Here is a 16,218-nt window from a genome sequence, read left to right on the forward strand (position 1 = left end):
AGCGGGCCGCGGGGACGGGCGCCGAGGCGGCTGCCATGCGAGCGCAGCGCTCGGGAATCTGGGGCTCAAGGCGACCCCGAGCGGCAGCGGCGGCGGCGGCGGCTCCTAGCGCGCGCTCGGGCCGCCTGCCAGGGGCGGCGTGTGCCGGCGGAGCCCGCCTCCCCCCTCCTGAAGCTGCCGCCTGCCCGCCCCCCAGCCGCCCGCGGCCGGCGCCCACCCCACCCCCCCGGCAACGCAGGGCTCGCCCCTCGCCCCCGCTCTCGCCCGTTCCTCCGCGCCCCTGCGCCCCCCGGGGCCCCCACCCTCCCCGGCCACCTAACCCCTCCTAACCTCGCTGTCTTCAAAGAAAGGAGGAAATTAGGGGAACCTAAAGGGGAGCAGACTGCCAAGTGCCGGCCAAACGTGCACAGCCGTTATTCTCCCATCTTGCATCCCTGCTATCCTGACCCGCGCCCTCATCCTGTGCCCCACCTCTGCTCTCGCCAGTCAGCTTCCCATCACGCTTCTCTTTTATATCCATGCACGCTCAGGGCACCCTTGCGGCTCCAGGCCCTCCTCCTGTCACCAGCCCACGCCTCCTCCGTTTGTAAATCGTACATCACCTGCTTCGTCTGTGTGCTTCTCTCCTCCTCCACGCCCTCCTCTTCTTTCTCTCTTCCAAGCCATCCACCGCCTTCCAGGATCGACCCATGCCTATCTAAGGATCAGCCTGGCGCACCGCCTCCCCCCTACCCCGCCATTCCTCCCTCTCCGTCAAGACTGTCTTTTCCACCCCATTCCTTTCTGCGACCACTACTGGGAAACCTCCCTGGACTGGGAACGCCCCTAACTCTGTAGATGTGCCTCCCAGGTTCCCACTTCACATGCGTTCTTGATCTCAGGCTAATGGTCAACTGCCCAAACCCAGAGCTCAGACTGAGAGTTGTATGGGCGGGGGGCGCCCAGGACTATTCCTCCAAGCTAATGGCTCTGGACACCTGTGCAAGGCAAGGACAGGAAACAATTTTTTGTTCTCACAGAGCAAGAGGGCAGAGGGCAGGTAACGCCGCTGCCCATCTTCTGGTCCTTCAGATGGAGATTTCACCATCTACAATTTCCAAACAGCGTAAGGAGGGGTCCCCGGCCCATGCAGAGCAGCTGCCTACAGACACCACCAACACACTGAAGGGCGGACTAATTTTTCTTGCAGTCCCCGTTGGCCATTAACAGTCACCCTCACCCTGTCTCTCTAGAAACTTCCTCTGATCACTTCTTTTTTGAAGAGCTTTCTGAATTTGAGTGATGCCGTGGCTCTAATCATTCTTTTAAGTTTTTTTGTTTGTTTGTTTTGTGTTGTTGTTGTTGTTTTAAGTGAAAAATTGCAAACGACTTATACTGTCCAAAATTACTGTAGGCCAAATAGTTTATGGTATGTAAACACTATATGACTACTAAAAATCACTTTTTGAGTCTGAAGATGTCCAAAGAGCTAAGAATATGTTCAGTGTGTTTGGAGGGGAGCAAGAACAAAGTAAAACCTATCTCAATGTTGGCAGTGATTTTTTTTTTCTGAATGATGGATTTACAGATTATTTTTTCTTATTTTTTTAAGATTTATTTATTTATTTGAAAGAGAGAGAACGTGAGTGGGGGGAGGGGCAGAGGGAGAGGGAGAAAGAATCCGCAAGCAGAATCCTGGCTGAGTGAGGGGCCCTAGGTGGGGGGGAAGGCTCAATCCCAGGACCCTGAGATCCTGACCTAAGTGGAAACAAAGAGTCTAACACCCAACCAAATGAGCCCCTATTTTTTTCTTATTGATGCTTTTCAGTATTTCCCCCTTTTCCACAATGAATGTGTACAACTTTTAATATTATTGAAAAAGAAATTCAGGGACGCCTGGGTGGCTCAGCTGATTAAGAGTCTGCCTTCCAGTCCCGTCACATATGGGAGTCCTGGGATCCAGCACCAACCCCCTCACCGCGGGCTCCCTGCTGAGCAGGGAGTCTGCTTGTCCCTCTTCCTCTGCCCCACCGCTCATGCCCTGTCTCTCAAATAAATAAATAAATAAATAAATAAATAAATAAATAAAATCTTTTCAAAATTTAAGGAAAAGAAATTCAATAATATTAAAAAATGTTAAGGATAAAATAAAAAGAAAAAGATCACTCATGAGATCCTCCTGGCATGATAAAACCACTATTGCTGAATTGAACTCTTTTCCTGTCCAGGTGTTTTTATACAGTACCTGTAATGTTGTATCCTGCTTTTTTTTTTTTTTAACTATATGTGATATATTGCTGGCCCTCCAAAACATAATTTTTTATGGCTACATGACATTCCGTTAGTATACCATTATTTTTATTTAACCTAGCCCTCATTGCTGGATATTTAGGTTGTTTCTGTTTTTGCAATTATAAACTCATTCCACAAATATTTACTGAGCACCCATGTGCTAGTGCTGTGTGCCAGACGGCATCATAGGCACGGGGGATACGGCTCCCAGATAAATAGTAGGGCCACAGATTTTCATGCCTATAGTTTTTTCCATGGTTCAGGTTCCTTTCTTAAGATAGAGTCTAAAATGATGTGTGACTGAGTCAAAGAAGTTGTGGAAAATGAACAGTTCCTTTTCCTTAATGAAATTCATTGACATTCACTGATGAAACAGTACAGATACTTGAAGCTTTGGGAGTTGATGGCATCAGATTACATCACTCCCTACTCCCTTATGCTCTGAAGATTTTAGCACCTGGCTTTTTGTCACTCTCTTTACTCCCACTTGCATCAAATTCTTGGTGATTCTTGATGACTCAGTACCACATAGGCAATTCTTCCAATACGTGTGATAAGTTTGTTTGCAAAGATGGCCACTACACTCGCTCCTGTCCCACATGAGCCCTTGCAGTGATTTTGCCGCTCCTCCCAGCAAGAAGTGCAGTCTATTTCTGTAACCCCTTGAATCTGGGCTGGCCTTATGACTTGCTCTAACAGAATGACACTGTGTGAGTCCCCAGAACCTGGACCTCAAGAGACCTTGCAGCTTGCTCCTTTGCCCTCTTAGAAAATTCATGATGTAAAGAAGTCCAGTGTGGCCTACTGGAAGACGAGAAGGCCTCTGGAGGAGAGCTGAAGTGCCCTGGCCAACCACCACCAGACACGTGAGGTCATGTTACCCAGCCCCAGTCAAGCCTCCAGACAATCGTAGCCTTATGAATGAGCCTAGGCAAGCCCAGTAAAAGAACTGCTAGCAGAGCCTAGCCCATGTCACCAAACTCTGAGCAGATGAATGGTGGTTATCGTAAGCCACTCGATTTAGGAGTCGTTTGTTCATATAGCAGTAGGTGATTGATAAAACCGGCTTCCCATTTCCTTGATTTCTTCTTCTCCACCAATGGGAAGGATGGTCACCAAAACCTTGTTACTATCAGTAGCTTCGCACACTTCATAATCTCAATTTTATGTATCATACTTTCTTATTACCAACTCTTGTTTCCAGCCCATGCCCTTTAGTACCTGGACTCAAACAATTCTAGATTTAGATTGTGTTTACTTTTTTGCTGTTATAAATACATTCAACAAATATTGAATTGGATGCACTGGGATCACCAGTGCACATTATAATTTTTGTGGGCTCTGGGTGCTTCATCTTCATGGGCCCCTCTGCAAAAAGATATTAAAGATTGTATTTTATAGGGCGCCTGGCTGGCTCAGTCCGGAGAGCATGCGACTCTTGATCTCAGGGTCACGTTGGGCATGGAGCTTACTTAAAAATAAAAAATCAGAATAAATCAGTTAAAAAATTATATTTTATAATTGCATTGGTATAAAGATGAATATAATCCAGGCTGGATTTGTTATTATGTATTCATTTTTATTATATTCATTATTTTTCTTCTGATTTTAAAATAAATTAAAATTAAAGCATTTTGTGGGGGGGACGCCTGGGTGGCTCAGGCAGTTAAGCGTCTGCCTTTGGCTCAGGTCATGATCCCAGGGTCCTGGAATCGAGTCTCCTTGCTCAGCGGGGAGCCTGCTTGTCCCTCTGCCTGCTGCTCCCCCTGCTTGTGTGCTATCTCTCGCTCTCTCTCTCTGACAAATAAATAAATAAATAATTTAAAAAACACATTTTGTGGGCCCCTAAAAATATCGTGAGCCTCAGGCACGGTGCCTCCCGTGGCTAGATTGGCCCTGTCTCTTCCCCATTGATGCTGCCTCCTTTTGGTTGTTCCCCTGTCCCCATCACATCCAGCCTTCCCTCCTTACCCAGATCCGATTCCATGATTTATTACTATCATCTGTCTCTTGCACACGTGAACTTCCCGGCCCTTCTCTCCCATCGTATTCATCTGGCAAAACCCCATCCCTGTGGCTTCTCCAGCCTGCACCCAGGCCGCTGAACGTGGCTGGAAAAAACATGTCTCCCGGCTGACTGGTCTCCCTTAAATTCATGCCCTTCAAAGGTCCTTTGTGTTAACCTCTAATGCTCCCACATATCCTCAGTTCTGTGCACTCTCCCACCCTCCCCGAAAGCTGTTTTTACATTGTCCTCTCTCCTCCAACCTCCAACCACTCCTCCTTTCTCCTCACTTTGCTGGTGGTCTTGTGTCCAACTTCATGGAGAAAATAGAAGCAGTCTAAAGAGAATTTCCACGGGCTTCTATCGCCTACATGCAGCTGTCTCCATATAGTCTGCCCTCCCTCCTGTTACCATAGATGCACTGCCTGTGTTCTTAGCGAGGTGAGCCCCTCCACGTGGGCACGAGTTCCCAGCCTTCCCCCTGTGTAACTACAGGGCTCCCTCGTTCTCCCATCTCTTCTGCATCGTCAGTCTGCTATGGGATCACTTCCAGCAACCTCCCTCCCATCTTAAAATAAATGTCCTTCTTCATTCCCATATTCTCTCCCAGCTACATTTTTCTGCTCCCCTTTACTAAAAACTCTTCAAAAATATTTGTCTGTGCTTGCTGTCTTTACCTCTTCTCTCATTTCCTCTTGAACCCTCTCACCTCACCCCACCACCGGAGTAGCTCTCATCAATGCCCTCACCCTTGTCAAATCGAATGATGACGTCTCAGTCCTCATCTCAGTGGCTCCTTAAAGCTGAATCCGACACAGCCGTCACCTGGGCTTCTAGGACCCCTCTCACTGGCTTTTCCACCTACCTCAACAGCTCCCCCTCCCACCTCCTTTGCTTTTTCTTCGTCCTTGTGGAACTTCTTCCGCAGTCTCAGGGCTGACCCTCAGACCTCTTTTCTATCTTCGCTCACTCTGGTCATGATCTCATTCAGCCTAATGGAATCCTAATTAAGTCCTAGCTAGAAGTTGAGTTCCTATTTCCCGAGTTCATGTTTCCAGCCAGGATTTCTCCTTGAAATCCAGACTCGTGTATCCCACTGCCTACTTGACATGTCCCCTTGGATTGCCCGCTAGGCAACTCGAACTTAGCATGTCCAAATGCAACCTCCTGACTTCCAGCCTCAAACAGGAGGCTTCCTACGTCAGTCCAATGAGATCAGTAAACGGCTACTTCATCTATTCAGTGGTTAAGACCAAAGACCATGGCATCATACTTACCTCTCCTTCTGCTCTCACATCCCACATCCTGCAAATCCTGTTGGCTCTGCCTTCACCTTCATCCAGAACTTGACCACATTTCACAATCTGACCTCTGACATCGGGTCCAAGCCCCATCATCTCTTGCCTGGACTACCGCAACAACTTCTTTTTCTTTTCTTTTTTTTAAGATTTTATTTATTTACTTACTTATTTATTTATTTATTTATTTTTATTTATTTATTTATTTATTTATTTATTTATTTATTTATGAGAGCGAGTGACTGAGCACAGGGGAAGGAGCAGAGGGAGAAGGACAAACAGACTCCGCACCGAGCACAGAGCCCAACGCAGGGCTTGATCCCACCATCCTGAGATCCTGACCTGAGCCAAAATCAAGTCGAATGCTTAACTGACTGAGCCACCCAGGCGCCCCTACTGCAACAACTTCTTAATGGGTCTTTTATTATTGTGTAGTAGCTGGGGTGATCCTGATAAAATAAGAAGCCAGCAAAATGTGGCATGGTGCACTAAATCCTAAATCAGATTCTGAAACAGGAAAAGATCATGAGTGAAAAAACAGGTGAAGTCTGGATAAAGTCTGGAGTTTAGTTTACACTAAGGTACCACTATTGGCTTCTTCAGCTTGACAAATGTCCCACAGTTATGGCTAATGTTAACACTAGGGGAATCTGGGTGAAAGGTACATTCTTTATTATCTTTGCAGCTTTATTGCAAATCTAAATTTATTTTAAAATAAAAAGTTTATTTAAAAGATGGAAGTTAGATTATGTCACATCTCTGCTCAAAACGTTTCAGTGGATCCCATCTGGCTTTATCCCCTCTACTCTCCCTGCTTTACCTTGCTCCAGCCAAACTGGCCTCTGCATTGAATATTGAACATATCAAGCATGTCCCCTGCCTCAGGACCTTTGCACTAGCTGTTTCCTCTGCCTGGAATGCTCTTACCCAGATCTTTTCATACCTCACTCCCTTATTTCATTTAGTTCTCTGTTCAAGTTTCATTTTAGTAAAGAGGCCCACCCTGATCGCCCGATGTAATAATCCCACCCTCACCCCGGCATTTTTCCTTTATCCTACTTTATTTTTCTTTACAGCACTTTTCTCCACCTGACATACACATCTATTAGCATATACTTATGTATTGATAGGTTCCTTGAACTCCATGAGGGCAAGGGCTTTGGGTTTTGTTTGTTTGTTGTAAGATTTTTTTTTAAGATTTTATTTATTTATTTGACAGAGAGAGAGACAGCCAGCGAGAGAGGGAACACAGCAGGGGGAGTGGGAGAGGAAGAAGCAGGCTCACAGCGGAGGAGCCTGATGTGGGGCTCGATCCCAGAACGCCGGGATCATGCCCTGAGCCAAAGGCAGACGCTTAACCGCTGTGCCACCCAGGCGCCCCTGTTGTGAGATTTTTTTAAGTTTTTATTTATTTATTTAAGCAATCTCCACACCCACTGTGGGGCTCACACTCACAATCCCGAGATCAAGAGTTGGATGTTTTCTTGACTGAGCCAGCCAGGGGCCCCGGCTTTGTTTTGTTTATTGCTATAGGCAGCTCTCGGTTTATCATGCCACATCTTGTACTGTTTGGCACTGAATTTGCACTCTTATTTGTCTTAGTTTTTGTCTTTATTGAGATTTGAGTCTGTTTCACGGGCAGGAGGAAGAATTTAGGTTGATGGTGTACTCACTGCTTTCTCATAACCTGGAAAAAGAAAAAACAAACCTTCTCTGGGCCAGGCCCTTCCCTTGCATCCTCACCACAGCCCAGCAAGACGGACGTTATTATTATTTCAGTTTTATGGAGGAGGGGGGAGAAGGGAACAAGGGCTTAGGTGACTTCCCCAAGGTCACAGAGCTAGCAGGTGATGAGGCCAGGTTCAGACCCAGGCCTGCTTGCTCCCCTGCCATGCTTGATCCAGGCAATCGTGCACGGGGGCGGCAGATGGTATTTTCCAAAGATGGCTGCCACAGATCTCCCACCCCACATGCTCTTCTTCTAGTGTGACTTTGACGCTCCTCCCATTGAGAGGTAGGTTCTGTGTTGCCTTCCCTTGACTTCAGGCAGGCTTATAACCACGGTGGAAGGGATGCTCTGGGACTTCCGAGGTTGGGTCACAAAAGATGATCTAGGTTTGACGTGATTCTCTCGAGACACTTGCCTTTGGAGACCCGAGCTGCCCTATAATCCGTGTGATCGCCCTGAGGTCACTGTGAGGAAGCCCAAACTAGCCCCAGTGGAGAGGCCACAGGGAGAAGACCTGAGACTATGTGGAGAAAGCGAGAGGCCCAGGCAGCGCGCAAGTGCTCCAGCTCCTACCGTTTCAGCTCCAGCCACTGACTAACTGCAGTTCTGTTCTTGAGGGACAAAGTCAGAACTGCTCAGCTGAGGGCGCTGGGGTGGCTCAGTCGGTTAAGTGTCTGACTCTTAGTTTTGGCTCAGGTCCTGATCTCAGGGTCGTGGGATTGAGCCCTGTGTCCGGCTCCACGCTCAGCATGGAGTCTGAATCTCCCGCTCTGCCCCTCCCCCAACTCGTGTGTGTGTGTGTGTGTGTGTGTGTGTGTGTGTCTTTCTAACTAAATAAATAAATCTTTAAAAAAAAGAACTGCCCAGCTGAGCCCTTCCTAAATCCCTGACACACGGGAATCTGGGAGATAAAAAAATTACCGTTTTAAACCATTAAGTTTTGAGGTAATTTGTCACGCTCAATGATAAATACCTGGGACAAAGGGATGACGAAATGTCAGAAGTATTCAGTGGGCAAGTCCCTTCTTTCTGGGCCTAAGTTTCCCTTGTAAACAGTAGGCATTAATTCCGTGGTCTCTAAGAGTGGTTCCAACCCTGAGGTTTAGTGCTTATCCATAATGTTGCCACATCCCCAACTGTCCACGCTCACTGCCTCCTTGATACTGGTTCATTATCCCACCGTTCTGTTAGTCCCAGAGAGAAAGCTAATGCCCTTGGATGCCAAGGGATGTCCCTGGACCGGTTGGGGAAGAGGTAGGCACCTCTGGCCCCAATCTGCTTGAGATATCTTGAAGTGGAGGTGTGGTGTACTGAAGTAAAATTAACAGGATTTGGAATATGATCGCTGATTGACTTTGGCTGTGTCACCTCTGAGAAAGTCTCATCACATTTTTGGGCCTCAGTCTCCTCATCTGTAAAATGCCAAAACAGTGCCAGCCTCACTCTCCATCAGGGTGGCTCTAAGGAGAGGAGATAGGGTGTGAAACTGCAGGTGTGTTAACTGGAGGCAGGAGAGTAAGGCCTGGGGTGTGTGGTTGCTGAGGCTTTGGGGTCCCTGGTAAAGTCTGTTTCCTACCCTGGAGTAGGGAGAGGGTTGGCGACAAGATCAATGATGATAAGTTGTACTGGGCTGTCTGAGCTGTGCTGGGCTTGTCTCTTAGCAACTGTTTCTGATCCAGGATTATTTTATTTTATTTTATTTTATTTTATTTTATTTTATTTTATTTTATTTTATTTATTTAAGTAATCTCTACATTCAACATGGGGCTCAAACTCATGACCCCGAGATCAAGAGCTGTATGCTCCTCTGACTGAGTCGGCCAGGCACCCCTCTGATCCAGTATCTTTGAGAATCCATCCACTCCTAGGGGTAGAAACCCCTTGGCATAAAAGACAGCATTTAGTCTCTGCAAAACTGCTCTAACACACACTCCTTTTCCCATTTAACAATCCCCCAGGAAAGAGGGCTTATCTCAGTGCTTGGGTTTCCAAGAACCCCCAGGACCAATCACCTGTTTCTGGCAGAGAGCCCGCCATTCTTTGGGTAAGACAGCCTTGAAACCTAAGGTCATCCCTGACTCCTCTTTCTTTCCCATTCCTCTATTCAGGCTGCTCCCCAAAAGTTGTTGGGTTGTTCTATCCCACTGCCTCAGGCCTTGTCAACACCTTCCTCACTACGCCAGACTCATGACAAGCATTTCCTACGTGGCCCTCAGGTCCAGGCCCACCCCTTTCTCCCATGCATCCATTCTACAAGGTGCCTTGAGGATAAATGTTCTCACTCTATCCTTGTCAACTCACTCCCTGGCTCAGAGCAGCCCAGGATCGCTCCAACTACTCTCCAGGCTGTGTGATGTCAAGGCAAGAATAACACAAGCTGCTCCATCACCCAGAGCCGGGTGACCTTCGGGATATATCTAGCTTTCTGAGCCCAAGGGCCTTGCTGGTAAGTACACGGGTGTCCCGTGCACCCGGCACTGTTCTAAGCACGTTACGTGCATGCACGTATTTGAGCCTTACAACAATGCCGTGAGGTAGGGACTATGCTTAACCCATTTAATAGATAGGAAAACTGAAGCACAGAGAACTTCAGTCATTTGCCTATGTCCAGGCAGCTAGTTAAGTGACAGAGCCAAGATAGGAACCTAGGCAGTCTACTTCAGAGACCCTGCTCTTAACCACTGTCCTATGCTTGGGAGAAGTGACTGGTGTGGGCCGTGTGGTGGTAAGAGCCCCCTGGCTGATGCTAGCCAACTCTTAGCTTTAATTTTTGTTTCATGGTACAATTTAGGCAGGACTTCGGCAGCGGATTGGGCAGGAAGCCTGATGACTTTAGGGCCCTCCTAAGCCTCCCTTAATAGTGGCCTCTGTTTTGGGTAGGGTGCCAATAGACATATGAGGTTCCTTTCTAGAACAGGAGCTCCTGCTCTAGAACACCCCATTCTCCCAAGCCTGTTGGGGTTCCCCACTTTCCTAGCATTTCTTTCCTGAGTACCTTCCAATAAATCCTTCCTCCAGGGCCCCCAGCCATGAGGATTCATCCTTCTTGGCCTCTCTGCTGCTCACCTGAGGGGTGGGTTCTCACATTACCCTCCTCTCTCCCTAGCCTCCTTTCCAAACAACGAGTTTTGTATATTACCAAGACAAAATGAGGGTGCAGAGACAAGAAACTGGGGAGCAAGGGGAGGCACTCATTCATTCACACATTCATTGACCCACTAACAATATCTCTCCTCATCCGCATCAGAGCCTAGCATGATAGCACCGTGGTCAGAGGTTAGGAGGGGACCCCAGAAACTCAAGAAGCATGAGTTGAGTGAGAAAATGAATTAATCTGAAAAAATGCCAGGCCCTGACTCCAAGCAGCTTATAGACTAGTAGGGCAGGCACACCCGCTCACCGCCACACACTCCAAATTAAGGGGGACGAGACACATCTGTGAGCCCTGGACCTCATGGAGACCCAGGGGCATGCAGGACTGGTCCCAGTCCTCACCAGCTAAGGGCCAATCACCTACCTGCTGGTTTTGTCCCGCTACCATCTCTCCAAGCCAGTCTGGCCAGCCCATCAAGTGGAGGCTGCAAGAGGGAGCTGAGCTGATACAGAGAAGATGTCAAGCCTATCCAAGGAGGCCACCCTCCACCGAGCCTTTCTGCCAGAGCAGGGCCTTTGGGCCCTGAAACCAATGTCCTCCCCCCTGGTTGTTTCCTTTCCTCCCCCCTCACTCCTACCTCACAGCAGGAGTTGGAGCCAGTTGCTCAAGGCCTGAAATCCTTACCAGCCATTGTGCCCTGCCTTTTGGCTGTGTGTGATTCTCTGCGTGTGTGTGTGTGTGTGTGTGTGTGTGTGTGTGTGTGTGTTGGCAGAGCTCACTGTGTGCCTCGGGGGCTGGAGTGCCAGGTCTCAGGTCCTTGGATGCCAGGCTTGGGGCACCTGGAGATACCTGCTCATGGAAAGGGAAGAAGCCAGGCAAGGTCGCCCCTGACTGTGTGCTTTGGGGTTAGTTGAGAAGTGGCCAAGTTTCAGGCACTGATATAACAAAGAGACCAGGAGGGCTGCAGAACTATCTAGCCCCTACTAGCTCAGTGAAGCAGGGCCTGACAAATGGGTCCCGGTACCGTCCAGAAGACGGAGACAAGCTGTTTCTTCTATACTTTCTGAGCTTCCCCAGGACTCAAAATTCAAGTCTGAGAGGGGAGGCACAGGACTTCACGACAGGGTACTCAAAGTCCGAAGGGAGAGACCCAAAGTCTGTCCCAGGGAGTCCCTGCCTTAGAGTTGGGAGAGATGAGACTCCCCCAGAAACCAGAAAACAAGACTGAGCCACCCAGGCGCCCCACCATTTGAATCATTTTTAAGTGTACAGTTCGGGGGTGCCTGGGTGGCTCTGTTGGTGGAGCGTTTGACTCTTGATTTCGGCTCAGGTCATGATCTCGGGATCCTAGGATCGAGCCCCACGTCGGGCTCTGTGCTCAATGTGGAGTCTGCTTCTCCCTCTCCCTCTGCCCTTCCCCCTGCTCCTGTTCACTCTCTCTCTCTCTGTCAAATACATAAATAAATCTTAGAAAAAATAAGTGTACAGTCAGTGGCATTGACACTGATTACCGACATTCACATGGTTGGGCAACCATCATTACTATCCAGCTCCAGAATTTTTCATCTTTCCAAACTAAAACCCTGTACTCATTAAACACTAACTCCCTCTTCCCCCTTGCCCCACCACCTGGCAACCGCCTTTCTATTTTCGGTCTCTAAGAATCTGACTGTTCTAGGTACTACCTCATATAAGAGGAATCATACAGCACTTGCCCTTTTTTGACTGGCTTATTGCACTTAGCATAACGTCCTCCAGATTCATTCATGTTGGAGCATGTGTCAGAATTTCCTCCCTTTCTATGGCTGAAAAACATTCCTTGTATGTATAGACCACATTTTGTTTATCGATTCATCCACTGATGGGCACTTGGTTTGCTTCCACCTTTTGGCTATTGTAATAATGCTGCTATGAATAGCATTATTGCATATGTGAGTGTAGAAATATTTATTTGAATTCCTGTTTTCATTAAGTGTTTTCCAAGAGCTAACTGGCTTTAAGAATAGTAAAGAATGCAAGATCCCACCAAGTTTCAAGATCTTTAAAATGTTATTTCTGGGGCGCCTGGGTGGCTTGGTTGGTTAGGTGTCTGCTTTCGGCTCAGGTCATGATCCCAGGGTCCTGGGATTGGGACCCGCATCGGGTTCCCTGCTCAGTGGGGAGCCTGTTTCTCCCTCACCCTCTCCCTCTGCTCATCCCCTGGCTTCTGTGTGTGCTCTCTCTCTGTTAAATAAATAAATAAAACCTTTTAAAAAAATAAAATGATATTTCTTAGGTTCCCATCAAATTCAACATTCTGAGTTAGGAAAAAGACATTTACATATAATAAAAGCTTATCCACCAGGGCGGTAGCTGTGGATTTCTATTAATAGAAGAATTGGGAAATGTGTATTACTTAAATCTGGGAAGCAGACTAAGTTATCACCTCTTGAAGTTTTGAAATCATTCTCCAAAGAACCATGTAAATAGGTTCAGCATGTCCAGCCAAAGTCATAAATAAAAATATAGGCAGCCTCCTGGCTTCGAACCATTAGTACATAATGTCAGTTGCAAGCAAAGAGGTTGCATATGGCCAATGGCCTTTCTGGCTATCATGATGAACAGTTCAAAGGACTCTGGGGCTGAGTGCAGGACAGTTTTAAGTCTTTCCCCAGTGGTTTCCTCCAATACCTGGAGCTCACATTGCTGTCTTTGTCCAAGATGACACTTCTAGTCCAAGCCCCTCCTCTCCCTATGTGGTCTGTCAGGCCTACTCCGAACTCCACACTGACATATCCATTCTAGCTGGGAAACTAGGTCTACATAAATGAAACCAGGAGGAAGAATTGTCTTGGATCTAGGTAGATTGTGTGCTGGGAAATACTTGCTCATGCTGGTACAGGTGGGCCCTGCATCCCCACAGCCCCATGGACACCAAGGCACAGCATACAAAAACTGTCATCAGAATGTAGCGAACCTGACTCTTCTGCAAACTGCATCTACTTCCTAATACTCTGAAAGCCCAGAAGGGGGTCTGTCTGTCTGTATTTATACAAATGTATACAATTTACATAAGATTTTTTTTTTGAAAGAGAGAGAGAGAGCATGGATGGGGGGGTGCACAGAGGGAGAGGGAGAGAAAGAGACTCCCTGCTGAGCACAGAGCCAGATGTAGGGCCTGATCCCAGGACCCTGAGATCAGGACCTGAGCTGAAATCAAGAGTCAGGTGCTCAACCAACTGACCCAGCCAGGCGCCCCAAGAAAAGGGGTTTTTAATCTTCATCCATTCCTCACAGGTCTCTTACATGATGGTGAAAAATGATTGAATTGTGGCCTAATGAATATATAGGGTTACACATGTGCATTTTTACACCCACGGAGCGAGGAGTGATGAGGTAAACCAGCCTTTTAATAGTAAAAGGAACTTAATCTCACGTATCCTGAAAGCTTAAAACTCTGGAGGACTATGACTCCCTTTCTTTTCAAAGGTATGTTTGTGTTGGGGTGCCTGGGTGGGTCAGTTGGTTAAGCATCTGACTCTTGATTTCGGCTCAGGTCATGATCTCAGGGTTGTGAGATCGAACCCCACATTGGGCTTCACATGGGCATGGAGGCTGCTTAAGATTCTCGCTCTCTCCCTCTCCCTCTGCCCCTCCCCACCCCTGCTCTCTCGCTCTCTAAATTAAAAAAAAAATTCTCTCTTAAAAAAAAGGGGGGTGTTTATGTTTACTGATAATTTTTCTGTTTAAAAAAATAGAAACTTGGATCACTTTTCAAATTTATATACCATAAGTTCACAGGCCTGTGATCCTGCTGTAGGTCCCAAAACAACTTCTGGAAACGAAGAGAGGGGATCTGAAGGTTGTATGTATTTAGAAAAGAAAGTCAACTTCCTCATTTCTTTCTCACACAAATTTCTTTTAGTAAATGATAAAAGTCATATTTCAAAAAAATCTGGGTTTGTGCTCTTACAGCATAATGAATGCCACATCATGAAAGGACTGTATGGGCAACTTAAGGGGAACCATGTACAGCTGTCTAATGATTGGGAGCACTTATTTTAAGCTCTTCGAGAACCAGTATGATTGATTCATTTAGTGTAATTGTATTAAATTAACAATACAAAAAAGTTGTATGGGATAGAAATGCATGGACAGGATGGCAAATAAAGATGACTGACCTTGGGAATCTCTGCCAAGGTTTTATTTGTATGTGTTGGTGAAGAAGTGGGGGCTTGAGGCCAGCTCCACCAAGGGACAGACCCAGCTCCCATCCCTAGGCCCAGGGAAATGGGATACCTCTCCGTTCTGAAATGCTGATGAGCTGTGGAGGGGAGAAGGACAGGAAAGCAGATGGAATTCCTGGGCAATTGTTTCAGCTGTCACCAGAGAGGACAGGCAGGAGGGAGCACTGGATAATTTACAGAGGAACAGATGCTAAGGCTTCTCCGGAACCATCTGGCCAAGAGAGGCCTGGGCTCAGGGTGGATGTTGTCTTTAGATCTGAGTAAACTTCGGCCTCCAGCCCAGCCTATTCCCTCTACCTGAACCGTGGCTTTCCCAGGAGGGCTCTGCTCCCTGAGTACCCACCTCCAGAGTTCCACCTGGCTCTCATTCCACTCCCTCCTTTGCTGAGCCTGGCTTCTCTCTTTGCTACCATTCCTGAGAGGGTCAACTCTGGCCCTGAGGGCCTGTAACTTCCACCTACGCATTTCCCTGTTCTGTAGTATTTTCAACCCCTTGTCCCTACCACGATATTCCAAAACCCCTCTATCACTCATCTCCATGCCATTTATTCATTCAATAAAGGTTTATTAAGCACCTACAATGCCTGGCATTGTTTTAGACACTGGGGATACAGAGATGAATGGGAAAAAGTCTTAGATCTCTGACGTTTGCACTGTAGTGGGAGACGGTCAATAAACAAATATCAGACAATGATGAGTACTGTAAAAGGAAACATTAAAGCAGGGTAAGGGTGAGTGACTGGGGATGCTGTTTTAGACAGAGTGGCCAGGGAAGGCTTCTCACACGTAGTGACATTTGAGCAGAGACTCTAATGGGAGTGAATATCTGGAGGAAGAACATTCCAGGCACAGGGAACAGCAAACCTAAAAGCCCTGAGTAGGCTTAGTGCATTGGAGGATGCCATGCTATTTATTCATTAAGCATTTACTGTGTGCCAGGCACCTGCTAGGGAATATGAACACGCAATCAGACGCACTTTTTGCCCTGAAGGAGAGGCAGTTTAGTGCGGGATGCACTATTTAAATGAGTAATTATAGCAGAGGATAGCTACAATGAAGTTATGTGCAAGTGGCTGGAGATGCCCAGCAAAAGCAGCACCAAGTCTGGTCTTGGGCTCTGGGGAAGGCTTTCTGGAGGAGGTGACAATTTGAGCTGTGGGCTGAAGGAGGCACAGGAATTGATTATAAAAGGGGAGGAGAGGACTTGGATATTTTGAGGGCTGATGGCCTGAAAATTCAGGACAATTGGGAACCTGAAATCTCTGGGAGAGATGGAAAATTAGTCTGGTGAAGGTGGAAGAGGGTGGGTCACACGGACCTCCCGGTGGCAAACTGAGAAGTTGCTTTTATCCTTTGGATGACGGGGAACCAGTATTAGCTCTATTCCACTATATTTTCGTGTTTCCTTCCTTCCTTCCTCCCTCCCTTCCTTCCTTTTGTTTTTTTTAGTACCAGAATCTTCCCTCGCTCTTCCAGCTCTTGCCCTACGCCTGACACCTCCTTTCTTCTCCAGCGGCCAGGTCTCCAAACCCCACTCTTAGGAGATCCCCACCTTTCCTCAATCACCCGGTGCCCTAATTCCCCGACCCGAAGCC

Source organism: Ursus arctos, unplaced genomic scaffold (assembly GCF_023065955.2).
Source record: "Ursus arctos isolate Adak ecotype North America unplaced genomic scaffold, UrsArc2.0 scaffold_29, whole genome shotgun sequence".
NCBI classification, from domain to species: domain Eukaryota; kingdom Metazoa; phylum Chordata; class Mammalia; order Carnivora; family Ursidae; genus Ursus; species Ursus arctos.